This window comes from Callospermophilus lateralis, chromosome X, assembly GCF_048772815.1.
Source record: "Callospermophilus lateralis isolate mCalLat2 chromosome X, mCalLat2.hap1, whole genome shotgun sequence".
NCBI lineage: Eukaryota > Metazoa > Chordata > Mammalia > Rodentia > Sciuridae > Callospermophilus > Callospermophilus lateralis.
In genome coordinates this window covers 109,999,458-110,014,162 of record NC_135325.1, presented here as the reverse complement: position 1 = coordinate 110,014,162, position 14,705 = coordinate 109,999,458, and the positions used below count along the sequence as shown (strand labels likewise).

The 14,705-nt window shown below is 46.9% G+C and overlaps 1 long non-coding RNA gene and 1 pseudogene across 1 annotated transcript; one reads left to right on the top strand and one right to left on the bottom strand.

Moving 5' to 3' along the window:
* Window positions 1-1,868: 1,868 nt before the first annotated feature.
* On the bottom strand, window positions 1,869-2,895 carry LOC143638690 (dol-P-Man:Man(5)GlcNAc(2)-PP-Dol alpha-1,3-mannosyltransferase pseudogene; annotated as a pseudogene).
* A 6,436-nt stretch (window positions 2,896-9,331) lies between these two features.
* LOC143638831 (uncharacterized) lies at window positions 9,332-12,793 on the top strand. The gene is made up of 2 exons (XR_013154642.1): window positions 9,332-9,958; window positions 10,887-12,793. It is a non-coding gene; the product is annotated as an uncharacterized LOC143638831 (long non-coding RNA).
* The last annotated feature ends 1,912 nt before the right edge of the window (window positions 12,794-14,705 follow it).

Genomic DNA, 14,705 nt, shown 5'->3' with positions numbered 1-14,705 from the left:
TTATACACATTAACTGTACAAATTAATTTAATTCACCATAATATTTTCATACTTTCATGTCCATCCACCTTTCTACCCTCTCTCCCCAACCTCTCTTTTTTCCATTCCCCCTGACCTCCTTCCCAATTCTTAGTAGTCCCTCTTCTCTTCTCCATCATATCTTATCCAGAGCCTAATTGTACCAGGGCAGTGGTATAGGCCAAAGAAAGTTTCTGGAGAGAGCATGGGAGATATATGGTTTATTGGTTTGGTGTATTGGGGAAAGCTTACAAGCTTAGACTTGAAAGCTTAGACTGCTCTAAGAAGTGTTCAGTGGTGACAGGCTGACATATAGCACCTCTGTCCCTCACTGTGCTTTCCAAGAAGTGCCTCATCTCCATCAGGGTGTTTTGTCTAGTGGTGGCTGACTGGACAAGTGACACATATCCTTTCCACAATGCCTTCAGTTCTGCACCCATCTCCACTCAGAGATGGGTTTTAGATGTTAGGCTGCTGGTGCTGTGATGTCATCAGCATTGGCTTGCTCTGTTCATTTGTTTGAGCAACATCCTGAGAAGCAACTGTCCTGGTGTACATTCAAGAAAGTAACTTTCTACACATAGTGCTAACTTGCTGTAATTCCCTGTGTGCATAAGAGAAAGCCAGTATCCTTTAAGGTAATATGCATCTCAGACTTTCCAGCCCAGGTTTGCTTTCATTGTTCTCTTAACTTGGTAAGAATTCTGGGAACAGATAGAGATGATTCAGGGTCATGGTGTTTTACTGTTCCCCTTTGTTATAGGGATTATACAGGTGTTCCTTTTTTCTGCAGTTTCCACATGTGAATGAAAACATGCAATACTTGTCTTTCTGTGCCTGGCTTATTTTGCTTAACACAATGTCCTCCAGTTCCATTTATCTTCCTGCAAATAACAAGATTTCATTCTTCTTTATGACAGAATAATAATCCATTGTGTATATATACCTAAAGGAAAGCGAGGAACTGGGAAACGGGCAAGCGAGAAATGAAAGATGGAGACCAGGCAGAGATACACATGAGAGTTTGTCAGGGCTGACAAATAAAGGCCATCTCTCCATAGATGGAGAGAAGCAACACAGGCTTGGGATTTGGGGCTTTTATGGGGCCAGCTCAGGGATTAAAGCCCAGCAGGTCCTAATAAGAGCTTAACCATGAGGTGGGATTAGTATGATTGAGTGGTGAGCCTTTCTCAGAAACACCCTTGGGTGGGAAAGTGAAATTTTTCTTAAAATGGCAATTGTCACTTAAGATGGCCATCCAGATGCTAAACAAGGACCTTACATATACCATATTTTCTGTATGAATTCATCTATAGACATGCACCTAGGCTGATTCTACACCTTGGCCACAATAAACATAGGTATGCAGAAGTCTGTTTTGTATGCAGAAGTCTGTTTTGTATGCAGACTTCATTTCCTTTGTATATATACCCAAGAATGGTATAGCTGGATTGTATGGTAGTTCTATATTTAGTTTTTAAGGAAACTCCATACTCTTTTCCATAGTAGCTGTACTTACATTCCCACCAACAGTTTATAAGTGTTCCTATAATTGTTCCTGATTCTCCACATTCTCACCAGCATTTGTTCTTTTCTTTTTTCTTTTTGGACTTGGAAAGATTTATTTGAAAGGGCACAGAGTCCATCCCACCCGGGTCCCCAGAGTGGACTGGAGGGAAGGGGGTGGATTTCAGGGGACTTATTTGCTATGCTGGATGATCTTGGGGAAAGACTGTGGGCCCAGCCAGAGCTGCAGCAGAATGACAACATGGCATACATGCAGAGCAGCAGGACATATACAGGTATGTATTCCTGGAGAGCAAAATGTGCTCCAACACCAGCAACCTGTGTCATCTGCAGAGGACACACAGCAAGAGCATGGTGAGGTGGGCAGCCAACAGGGTCAGGTGGAAAGTATAATGCAGGAATAGGACCTCAGAGAGGGGAAGCGCCAGTTCACTGTCCTATGAAAGAGAAATTGGCAGCCAAGGTCAAATGACTGGGATAGATACTCAATGGGGTTCTCCAACATGAAGGGGAACTTCAGCATCATCTGAAAGACAGCGCAGGTGTCCAACTTGGGGAAGAAACCACACAAACCAAACTGCATGAGGAGAAGGAATAGCAATCCAGGGGTGAAGAGTAGTACATTCATCTCCACAACCAGGCTGAAACAGCAGCAGCCCTACCCCAACACTGGGCCAGGAAGAGGTTGATACTGAGAAAGAACAGTGCCTTGGCCACTGGGTCATTGAAGAGCCACAGCACAAAGATGCAATGGACATGGTAAGAAGTGAAGCATGTGAAGAAAAAGACAAAGGGAGATACCTTGCAGTAGATGGTAGATTAAGAAATCAAGTAGCAAAGTGACCAGGTAGAGCACAGAAAAGATGTTCTGTGCAGCTGGACACAGTGGCACACAGTGGACTGTAATCCCAGCAGCTTGGGAGGCTGAGGCAGGAGGATTGTGAGTTAAAAGACAGCCTGAGCAAAAGTGAGGCCCTAAGTAGCTCAGTGAGACTGTCTCTAAATAAAATACAAAAATAGGGCTGGGGATGTTCCCATAAGCTCAATCCCCAGTACCAAAAAAAAAAAAAAAAAAATGTTCTGTGCCATGTGGATATCAATGTCCCAGCCAGTGGCATAGTATAGTCCCATAAAGATGTACAGAAAGCTAGCCAGGTAGGCAAGAGGTCCAGTGTCACCCTGCAGTTGTGTATAATCATATATGCCATTGATGATGCCCTATACCTAGGTCATGTAGGCTGTCCTGTCAATCTCTGTATCTCCACCAGGCAGAGGCAGGAGGCTACCAGCAGCATGTAGCACAGCTCCTGCAGCAGTAGGCACCAGTCTTGTCAGGTGCATTGTAGCCATTGTTCCCAGACTCTTGCTGGCTGAGCCATGGCCCACCCTTCTTTTTTTTTTTTTTAATAATAGCCATTCTAACTGAATTGAGATGGAATCCCATTGTAGTTTTCAGTTGCATTTGCTTGATAAGATGTTGAACACTTTTCTCACATATTTGTTGACCACCTGTACTAATTATTTTGAGAAGTGTCTATTCAAGTCATTTTCTATGTTTATTGGATTAATTGATTTTGCAGTTTATTGAGTTCTTCATGTATTCTTAATATTAATCTTCTGTCAGATGAATAACTGGCAAAGATTTTCCACCATTCTGTGGGTTTTATCTTCACCCTGTTGATTGTTTCCTCTGCTGGGCAGAAGCTTTTCAATGTGATGTAATCCCACTTGTCAATTCTTGCTTTTGTTTATTGTGCTTCTGGAGTCATATCCAGGAAATCATTACCTGTGCCAGCAATGTCTTGAAGTGTTGCCTCTAGGTTTTCTTCTAGCAATATCAGAGTTTCAGGTCTTATATTGAGATCTTTGATGAATTTGGGGTTGATTTTTGTACCAAATGAGAGATGGGATCAAGTTTCAATCTTTAGCACCATCTTGTTGAAGAGGCTGTCCTTTCTCTAATGTAGGTTTTTTTGGCAACTTTGTTGAGAATCAGTTGGCTGAAGGTGCATGGATTTATTTCTGGGTCCCCCATTCTGTTCCACTGGTCTTCATGTCAGTTTCCATGCCAATACCTTGCAGTTTTTTTTTGTCAGAAGCCATCCATGTACTGTGCATAGACCAAACTGGTATCATAGCCAGTGAATAGGAAAATCTGGTATCTGGGAACTTCCTGCAACCATCCTGTTGATAAGAGTGCCCAGATACATGTGAGCTCCTATTTAGCTCTGCAAAAATGTTCCACACAGCACAAGAGATGGGGTGACATGCTGCAGCCACATACCCTCACAGCCTCTTAGAGATGGGTGTGGCCTACCAAGATGCCAATCAACCTGTCCACTGCAAGACATCACTCCACCCCTGAAACTTTATCCCTGCTTTTGATGTACTCCCTTAAATGAACTACTGGAGTCATTTTCTAACTGTTCTATTTCACCTCCTACCAGGACTGGAAGAATCTATCAGGTACTCCCTTAAAACTAATTTTGACTTTGTCTCTTATTTATTCACTATACTTCAGACTTTAATTTTCTCAGGTGGCTTATTCCCTCCTGCACAGGAAGAATTACCCTGGCAAGGTGCTGGCCACCTTGTGATAGTTTTTATTATGGCTTGGTAGTATGTCTTAAAATCAGATATTGTGATGCCTCCTGCTTTGTTCTATTTGCTCAAGATTGCTTTGGCTATTCAGGGACTTTTGTGCTTCCATATGAATTCTAGAATTGCTTTTCTAGTTCTGTGAAGTTACCTCACTGTGCACACCCCAGATCTGTTATCTATTTAGGTTGTATGTTTGCAGAGTGCCATCTTCTCCACCATTAGAGCTCACTGAGACTCTCTTTCACCTTTATCCCTGCAGAAAGGAGACTCGCTATCCCTTGGCTATTGTGCTAGACAGCATGTGCTGTGGCACCCTGTTTCTTTTGCTATTCTGCAAAATTTCACCAGGTCTGTTTCTCTGCTGTTGAGTTCCGCTGCTCTCCCCAAAACCACTCACCTCCATATGCAAGTATACATCTGTTGCTTTGCTTTCATCCCATAGAGGAGCAGGTGAGTTCTGGTACCACTATTCTGGCATCTTTGTAAATGTCTTTCATTGGATGATTAGATAAACAAAATATAGTATACTCATACAATGGAACATTATTCAGCCATAAAAAGAAATAAAGTACTGAATATGTTGCAACACGGATAGATTTTTAAAATGCAACAAGTGAAATGAGTCAATCACAAAGTCCACAAATTGTATGATTCCATTAATATTCAATATGCAGAATAGGCAAAATCTATAGACACATAGATTAGTGGTTACCATGGGCTGGAAGCAGGAAGTGTATTGAGTTGTGACTGTTTGATTGGTCTGGGATTTCCATTTGGATTGATGAAAAAGTTCTCAAAGAAGATAGTGCTAATGGTTGCATATCATTTTGAATGTACCTAAGGCCACTGAAGTAAATAGTTTAAAATGGTTAAAATGGTAAGTGTCTTTTTATGTCTATATAACTTCAATTTGAAAATCAGCAAAGGATCTGAATGGACATTTCTTTTTTTGGAGTTAAAATTTAATATTTATTTTACAAATTGATATAAAGTAAGGGCAAGAAAAGAAACAAAGAGAAAATTATTCAAAGAAAATAGATTTTAGAAAGTAAAGCCAAATGATGCAACAAAGTACTAATTACAATTTCTGAAGGAAATAGACCTACAACTTTGTAATAGAGCCAACTGAAAAATAAATTGGTATATCATAAAATAAGATAAACACAATTTTCAATGTCAGAGATAGTAAAATCTTGATAATAAACATCCTGGAAACAGGTAGAAGTAAAACAGGGTGGGAATTGATGGGTGAAATTATAGAGGGTAAAAGGTGTTAATAGGAATAATGTTCTGACCTTGGGTCTTTTAATCCCTGACTACTGATGCAGGCTCTTCATTTATTCTGCTCTGTATTACCAGGGGCCCCAGCACCATCTAAATTCCCATTGGATGAATGGACATTTCTTAAGAGATGGCCAACAAGTACATGTGTGAGAAATAGAAATTATTATCTGGGACTGGAATCCTGAAAACATCTGCTTCCCCATAGAATAGTGACCACCTCAACAAATGGAGGCTAAGACCAAATGATCATTCCCTGACACCACAAAAATCCCCCTACTTCTTCATTCTCCTATTGTGCCCCAAGCCTCATGTCCTCCACTAGCCCCCCCACCCACGTTTCTACCCTGAATAAACCTGTTACTATTGAGCTACTGCCACTAATTCCTTCATTCGCTTCTTTCCTTCCACGTAAAATATCTTAAATGTATTTTGCAAACCAAGTCACATTCCCAACAGCATAACTGAGAAGACTTCTTTAAAAGTCAGACTTATCCTGGGCACAGTGGCTCATGTCTGTAATCCCAGAGGTTCTGCAAGCTGAGGGAGGAGGACTAAAAGTTCAAAGACAGCCTCAGCAATGGCGAAATGCTAAGCCACACAGTGAGACCCTGTCTCTAATAAAATACAAAAAAAAAAAAAAACTGGGGCTGGGGATGTGGCTCAGTGATCAAGTGCCCCTGAGTTCAATCCCTGCCCGCCCCTCACAACAAAAGGTTAAAGTCAGACTTAAGTCTTAATAAATCTTTAATTTCAAATGTTTCATGAGATAGAGGATGTATAAAGTAAGATTGCCACTTGCTAACTACAGGCACATGGCTCATAGCATCTAAAACGATTACTAAAAATATATAAGACATTATTACTATATGGAGAGTTTAGTAACTTAGCAAAACAGTTTGCTAACCTTTGTGGCATGCTAAGACATCAAGCATTATATCAGAACTATCTGATTTCTAGAACTTTATAGTTTGCTTCAATAAAACTTTGGAGTCAGGTGGGGTGGCACATGCCTGTAATCCTAAGTACTCTGGAATCTGAGGAAAAAGGATTCCAAGTTCAGGGGAAAGCCTAGGCAACTTAGTTTGGCCCTATATTAAAATTTAAAAATAATAAAAAGAACTGGAGATGTAGCTCAGTGCTATATTGCTCCTGGGTTCAATCCCCAATGCCACAAAACAAGCAAACAGTCCCCCCAGGTCATTATAAAAGTAGTTCATTTATCCAGCCTTATAAACCAAAAAGAACCTTTAGAACAACTAAAGATTTAAATAAACCCTAATGAGGGGGGATAATAGAGGATAGGAAAGGTAGCAGAATACAACAGTTACTAATAGGGCATTATGTAAAATTGTGAATGTGTAACCAATGTGATTCTGCAATCTGTATTTGGGGTAAAAATGGGAGTTCATAACCCACTTGAATCTAATGTATGAAATATGATATGTCAAGAGCTTTGTAATGTTTTGAACAACCAATAAAAAATAAATAAATAAATAAATAAATAAATAGAAAAAAAATTAAATAAACCCTAATTAATAAGAATATCAATGGTCTTATTCAAACGCAGGAACTACACCTGGAGGCTAACCCAGAAACATTATAATGGCATCCTCAAGGCTGATTTCAAATGTAAATGACCTTAAGTCTCACATGGGGGAACACCTGCAGCCAACTCCTTTGTCCCACTGGTCAAATCAGAAGTGGGGGTGAACCAAACTAGACTATTGACATCAGGTATAAGTCCATTTCTTATAGTACTGTCATGGGAGGAATTCCCAGAGAGGAGGAACTCTACTTAAGACAAGTGGAGTCCTTGTGGTATGTAATGTATAAGAATTTCAGCACCCATCAGAGACGCAGACGTTTATTTAGGAAAGCAGATGCATATTCAAGGGAGAATGTGGGCTATCTCAGTTAAGAGACATTTGGGGGGTAGAGTAAGAAACACACATTCAAGCAAGCACTTGTGGAAACCAAATGTTTAACATATATTAAAAACACAATACCATGCATAGTCACTGCAAAGAGAACGAAATAGGCTTATATATAACAAAATATGTACAGGGTGGCTGTGTGTGAGGGCCAAGAGGTAGCCCAAATTGGGTGATGAAACATTTGTGTAATTTCATTGTAGTGATAGTTCCACAAATTTTCAAATGATATAACATTGCTAGAGCTAATATCACACATACATGACATCAATGCAGGTTAAAAAATGGCAAAAGTAGAATTATACCTGTGTTCTAGTTAGTAGGAATAAACCAATGTCAAGTTCCTGGATTTGATATACTGCAACATCTACAGAAATTGTCACCTTTGGATGAAAGGCACAACATGTTTATTATACTACTTGGGAAATTTCCTGTGAGTTTATAATTATTTTAAAATTAAATATTAAAAATAAACAAGAAAAGGTCAAGGTGAGTTTCAGAAATGATTGGAGGAAACAGGCTTTGCAAATGAATGGTGCTCAATCCAGGCTGGAATAAAAAGGTTTCTATGTGGCTTAAGTCTATATTTATGTGATTGTTTTCTTTCATAACATTTTTCATTGTATTAAATAGTATGTGTAGACACATTGTGTGTGTGTGTGTGTGTGTGTGTGTGTGTGTATATATATATATATATATATATATATAGAGAGAGAGAGAGAGAGAGAGAGAGAGACTAAAAAGTCTAGTCCTCCCTCCTACCGCCCTTACCCAGAGATGAACAATGTTGAACAATTTTCACACAAAAAAATCATGTTACACAAAACCTGGTGGCTCTGGAGCTGCCTTTCTCTCCCCCCCCCCCCCAATTTGAACATGTAGGTAGGCAATTGCCCAAGTGTATGTGAATCTTTTGGGTTCCCTAAACAGTTGTATAGGATGCAATAGAAATGTTCAACTGTGACAGGGAACAGGCATTTTGAGAGGGTATAAATACCCAGGGCTGTTTTGTAAAATTGGAATGGGGTCATAGTGAGTGCTTTTAAAGTCTTAAACCTAAGGAAACATAAGCATTTCCTCATTTCACTACTCTGTAAAAACATCCTCCAATTTGCAATGGGTTTGCTTTAGCTTATGTAAAGATTAGATGAAACCAGGAAAGGGCTTTTAAGCACACCAGCAAGAAAATGCCATAACCCAGGACAGATGAAAACCAACTTTGTGCACGAACCAGGGCCAACAATGGGCCACCCCATGGGTCCACGCTCCTGTAGGTCAGCAGGTCAGCGGGGCCTGCAGAGGCCCTGGCCCATGGCAGGGTGCTTAGATGAGTGCTGAGAAAGGGACAAGAAAAAGATTCCCCAATAACGAAGTATACAGGACCAGTGAATAGACGAAAATCAGAAAAAGGCTCTCGTCTGTTTGGTGGCACTTACTGGTAGAGTTCCTGCACAATGTGTAATAAAGAAAGAGAAATGCAAAATAAAGAAAGCTACGGTGGGTTGTCTGGCCAGGTTTTCTGGGACACTGTGGGAGAAGGCTGGTGCTGTGAATGCACAGGGCCTTCTGGATGAGCTTCTGTATGGACTCCCGCCATTCCTGACTCCCACTACACTCTAGAGGATTCTGCAAGAGCAAACCCTGGCAGCAGGGCCTTCCGGTCCTTTCAGGCCTCTGCCTTGGCTCTTAGGGACTTGAGGAGGCTACGCGGTAGAGGTGGGGCGGGTCCCATGGGCGGGGCTGTGCCGGTGAGGTGCAACCTTGTGGGCGGGGCCTCGGGAGTAGGGGCCCCTCTGTAGATCGTGGATGTGGGCGGGACCACTGTGTGGGCGGAGCTACGCTGGAGGCTGCCGCGGGAAGGGGCGGGGCTGTGCGACCAGCGGGTCCCTCGGGCGGGAGGGGGGCCGGAGGCGGAGGCTGCAGGATGGCCTGAGCCCGGTGTGGGCGGGGAGATCTGGAGGGCAGGGCTTGGAGAGGTTAGAGGCGCTCCACACCTCTTATCGGCCTCGCCGTGGGTCCGCGCTCCTGTAGGTCAGCGGGTCAGCGGGGCCTGCGGCGGCCCTGGCCCATGGCAGGGTCTGCGGCGCCGGCGGCGGCTCTGTCGGGCCAGACGGTGTGGCTGTCGCGCTTTGCCTCGGTGCGCGGCTCCTACAGCGCCTTCTGCAAGGGGCTCACCCGCACTCTGATCACCTTCTTCGACCTGGCCTGGCGGCTGCGCACGAACTTCCCCTACTGCTACGTGTTGGCCTCGGTGATACTCAACGTCCGCCTGCAGGTGCGGATCGAGTGAGCGTCAGCAGCGGTGGTGGCCGGGTCAGAGTCGCCTGCCCACTAGAGCTGAGCCTGGACACCTTGTGAAGGACAGCGGGGCCGCCGGACGCTTTGGGGTGCAGAGGAAGAGTGGCCTGGGTACCTGCAACTGTAGACTACCCGACCCCCGTCACCACCGCAAGAAAACTCACGCAATGGGTCCTTTGCATTGGGCTCGAAAAAATTACGAGTCCAGCTGACCTGTTGCCTCACACTGGCCAAAACCGGGAAATCGGAAAGAAGGAATTTTACTGCAGCGAATTCATTTGCCAAGTCTGAGCAAAAAGGTAGGAGAAAGGGTGGGATGGGGGTGGGGGTTCAGCTGCTAAGCCACGAAGATATCGAGGACCCCTAGAGGTTTGGGGCAGTAGAGAAGACACCCGGACAAAACAGCCCGAAAAGATGCAAAGGCAAGCTGGGGAAAGGCAAGGCAGACTCAGACTCTCCTCTGCTCCCCTGTTGTGATTCCTCAAGGGGGTTAGGGGCAGCAGTGGCCTGAGCTTCTTGGAGAGTCAGGATATCACCACGGGACAGATAAGAAGCCCCCTCCCATACACAGCACGGATCCCCTCTCCCTTTACAGAGACTGGGGTGGTGTCACCTGAATGCTGGGGAATGGGTCAGTAAGGTCCCAGGAAGTCCCTGGAGCACAAAAGATGTGCCCACCCTTCTCCACCCACCTTGGGGGATTCATGGCAAGGATGGTTGCCTTATAGCCAAGCCCCAGGTCTGTCCCCTTTTCAGATCTCAGGACCCTGGGCCTCTCTTCATCTCCACACAGCCATTTGCAAATCTGCCTCTTTGCCTATATTTGGGGCCAAAGGACTGGTCTGTACCCTCTGCTGAAATCCCTCTTGCTCCCCTAATCCCATCTGGGGTCATTCTCATTTGCAGATCTGCAGGAGTAGGGAAGAGATGATCCTGCCTCTCCCTTTCCCCCACAGGCTTGCTCTGTGACCAACAGCTCAGGCTCCCTGCAGGGCCAGCCACTGCCCTATCAGAGCCACAGAAGCCCATCCTCTAACCCAGGAAGCCTGCTGTGTGCCCAGGGAATTTGGGAAAATGGAAGGATCTCCCTGAGCAGGCAGCAGCTCTCAGTCTGGGTAGGTGGGGAGGGCAGAAGGAGAAGGGGGGTTGCAGAGAAGGCTACACAGGAAACAAGGCCCTCTGTCTGTGGCCAGGCAAATCTGAGGTCTCCATCTTTTTCTTTTTCAGGCATTGGTCTTTATAGGTGGTGTCCAGCCACTTATCTGGCTTGTCAAGAATCTGATCCCTGCCTGGAAGTGCCTCTGTTCCTGCAGCCACCTGGGGAGCAACTGAGTGAAATGCCCAGGAGGAGGGGAAGGGCCTTCTTGGTAGAGGCCCAGCATGGACAGAGGCCTTGAAGCTTGAAGGGTGGGTGGCCCAGGGATTGGGCCCTGGCATGGGAAGGAGGGTCATGTTTCCTTGGGAACAGAGATCTCCTAGCAACACTGTGAGGGAGATATATTCTCCCCACTAATGGGGCTCCAGGGAAGGGGCTGGGATTTGCCCTTGTCACATAGGTGGGAGGGTGGAGCTGAGTCTGCTGTTGGACCTGCAATCTCCCACTCCCTCCATAGAATTCCTTAAGATCTGGCAGCCTGTGGAACAGGGAAGGAGTACAGAGCTCCCAGGTACCTAGGAGGAGAGGCATCCAGGGGTAGGAAATCTGGGGATCTGGCTTTCCTTGGAGTGGTATGGAAGGTCCCAGGGAAGACAAAACAGTGAGCTGAGATGGGTCTCTGAACCCTCTCTCTGTCCCTGGACTCAGGCTCCATCCCCAGGATCACACAGGTGAATCTCATCCAGATGACCTGGGATTGACTCTGGAGGCCCCAGGCATGCTGCTATTTGGGATCCCAAAATAGCCAGAAGCTGCCCAAGGGGAGTCCTCACCACCCATGCCTATTCCCTCAGCTCCTCTGGCACTGGTAGCTCAAGTCCCATGTACTGAGTTCCTGGGACCAAAACCTGCAGAAGCCTGGCCAGTCCCAGGGACAGAGTGGCCCAGCCTCCTACTGCTGTCCTTCTCAGCTGCCCACTGGATCTGGGGTCTCCAATGAAGATCTCAGTTTACTCCACCCCAAGGATGGAGGCTTTAACACGGCTGCCATGTGTCCCTGTGGTTTCCCAAAGTCTAGGCCTGGTAGCTTCCTTCCTTGTGCCAAGTCCCTCTGGAGCCCTGCATCCTGCTGACCCTTCTCATCTTGTTCACTCAGGACCACTTCTGGAGACCTGTCAGCCTCTGACCTCATCCACAGGTCTCTGGGCCACCTCTATGGGACAAGAGACACAGGGTAGAAGAAAGCAGGAGCCAAGGGGCCTCTTTGGGTCGGCTACCCAGTTTTGGCCCTTTCAGACCCTGGTCCCACCTTCTGGTGACAGGATCCCCAGCTCAAGCTTCTTCCTCAGTCAGCCGGGAAGGAAGGAGGATGGCCCTCACTCCTCACTGAGTGTGTGTGCATGTTTGAGTACGCATGTGTGTGTGTGAGTGAGCCAGCAAGCTTGTGGGTGTGTGATGGAGGGGATGGAGCTGTTGAGTATGAGGAGCTGCTCTGGCTGCCCAGCCCTCTCTGCAAAGGGCTCCACTTGGGGCCTAGGAGCCCTTTTCTATAGGGAGAAAAGTAAGTGGAGCCTCAGGGCCACCCTCAGACCTCCACTCCAGGGAAACCCAACCCTGCCCAGCACCCTGGCTTGGTCTTTTGCTGCCTCTGCCAAAAGGGATTGGCCCCAGGCCCCACCCAGCCTTGTGTTCCTCCACTGTTGGGGCCTTGACCCATGGGTGAGCTTCTGCTTTCCTGCCTCCCCTCTTGCCCGCTTTCTCTCCCTCAAGGGCCCTTGCTGCGTGATGGGGTCTCCATGTCAAGGGCCCTTGCTGCGTGATGGGGTCTCCATGCACTTTATTTATTTGCAGTCTGTGTTCCAGGTGGCGGAGCTTCTACATATTCAGAGACCCAGCCTGGATGACCTTACATTTATGTGTGATGATCTCTGCGCTGGCCAGCACTGTCTGGTCAGGGATATGTTCTTGCTTCTGATATTGTCACATGTTGTTGTCCCCCTATGTTAAAAAGAAAGTCCTTGAGTTCAGAACACTACAATACTGACTGGAGTCCTCTTTTTGCTGGGTTTGGTGCATTTGCCAAGGGCAGGTGGGGAGGAAGTTCCTAGGGTCAGGGGCTGGGGAAGCCTCAGAGGGCCAGGGCCAGGCTGTGTCAGGACCTGCTGCTTCATCAGAAGCTGCTCCAGGACGAGACTTGGCAGGACCACCACCCTCCTCCCCGAGGAGCGAGTGGCAGCAGAGCCTGGCCCAGGAGAGGGTGGCTGGTCCCATTCACAACTTTGTTCAAAGGACCTGAAATGAGTCTTGTCTTCCATTGTAGAGCTGGGGGTTCAAAGTGCTTAATGCAGCTGAACCTCTAGGGTAAAGAGAAGCAGGCAGACCATCTGCAGGTCCCATTGTGTGGCCCAGAGACCCCCTCAGCAGCAGGGAAAGGACATCACTGCATTTCTGCAAGCAGCTTGCTGGGGACACTTGGAGAAGATCAACCACCCAGGAAGCCTGCACCTGGCCTGCTTCCCTGCCCCCACCATAGACCTAATCTCTGTCCCCTGAGAGCCCCATTCCCAGAAACTCCCCCAGAGAAGCTAGGAATTGGGGTGGGGTTGGCGAGGCAGGAGAAGGCTGTGGGGAGTGCAGGAGGCTGGAGGCAGGGCCCACAGGGCCCCAGGAGGGAAACATCCTGGGTCAGAATGTTTTGCTCAGGAGAGCACAGTGTGGACTTTGGGACCCTGGTTGCACTCTGCCCATCATCAGGAGCTCCTCATGGCTGGGTGCAGTGGCACATGCCTGTAATCCCAGCAACTTGTGTGGCGGAGGCAGGAGGATTGTGAGTTCAAAGCCAGCCTCAGCAAAAGCCTGTTAAGAGTCTAGCCTGGAGCAGCCTTGTTGCTGTGAGGACAGGGCAAGAGACAGGAACTGATGTCAGGGGAGAGTGCTGTGTGCCATGCACTCTGCTAGGTACTCTGCATTCCTAGCCTCAGCGTATCCCACACCCACCCAACCCTCCTCCCACTTGGGAGAAATCGAGGGTGGGAGCCTGTTCTGAAATATATCCCTCAGCAGAGGCTTTTTTCCTGAGCTCCCTTTCCCTACAGAGGGACAGGGAATCGGGCAGAAAGGGTGGTGGGATAGCAAAGGGGGAAGGTGACCCTGCCTTTTTGGGGTGGAGTTCAGGACACAGAGAAGAGAACCTGGGCTTTGGGGGAGCAGGCCTGGGGGTCATCTCAAAATGGAGCTGCCTACTGGGAGCAGCTGGGGCCACTGCCCATGTAGACCACCTGCCTTCTCCCCTTTTCCCATTTCCAGAGACTTGTTGAAATTTAAGCAACTGAGCCAGGAGAGAGGAAGAGAGCAGGAAGCAGACAGTTCCAGGAGGCAGAGAGCAAGGGCCTGAAGAAAAATGTGCATGGCCCATTCCACTCCCCCCCCCCCACCCAAGGGAAGCTGCTGGGTTTGGGATGAACTGTGCTGCCTGAGCACAGGTGTGCCGGGAGGACATCCTGCTTTGGATCCTGCTCATGGCTGGGTACAGTCCTTACTGAAGTCATAGAGGTGTGCACAATGTGCCAGGGGCCACTTGGAACTAAGCAAAAGAGCTGGGCTCAGGGTGGCCTGGGTGTTCTTTGCAGCTGCAGACTGAGCCTGTCTCCTTCCTCTGTAGCATGGGTGATCCCCTTATCACCACACCAGAACCCAGGCTCTGGGCTGAGCCTCTCCCATCTTGGTGCTCCCTGCTTATTTTTCCAAAGCTGCCTAGTAGTCCCTGCGTGGAACGAGGATATCATCGTGCATTTGCCAACATTTCTTGATTGTTTCTCTTTCTTGTGTGGGGAGTGTGTGTGTGTGTGTGTGTGTGTGTGTGTGTGTGTGCGCGCGTGTCTGTGTAGTTGTGGTTCATGCATTGACAGATGTCATTAAGGATAGTCATGATCAATTCCTTTTTATAGATT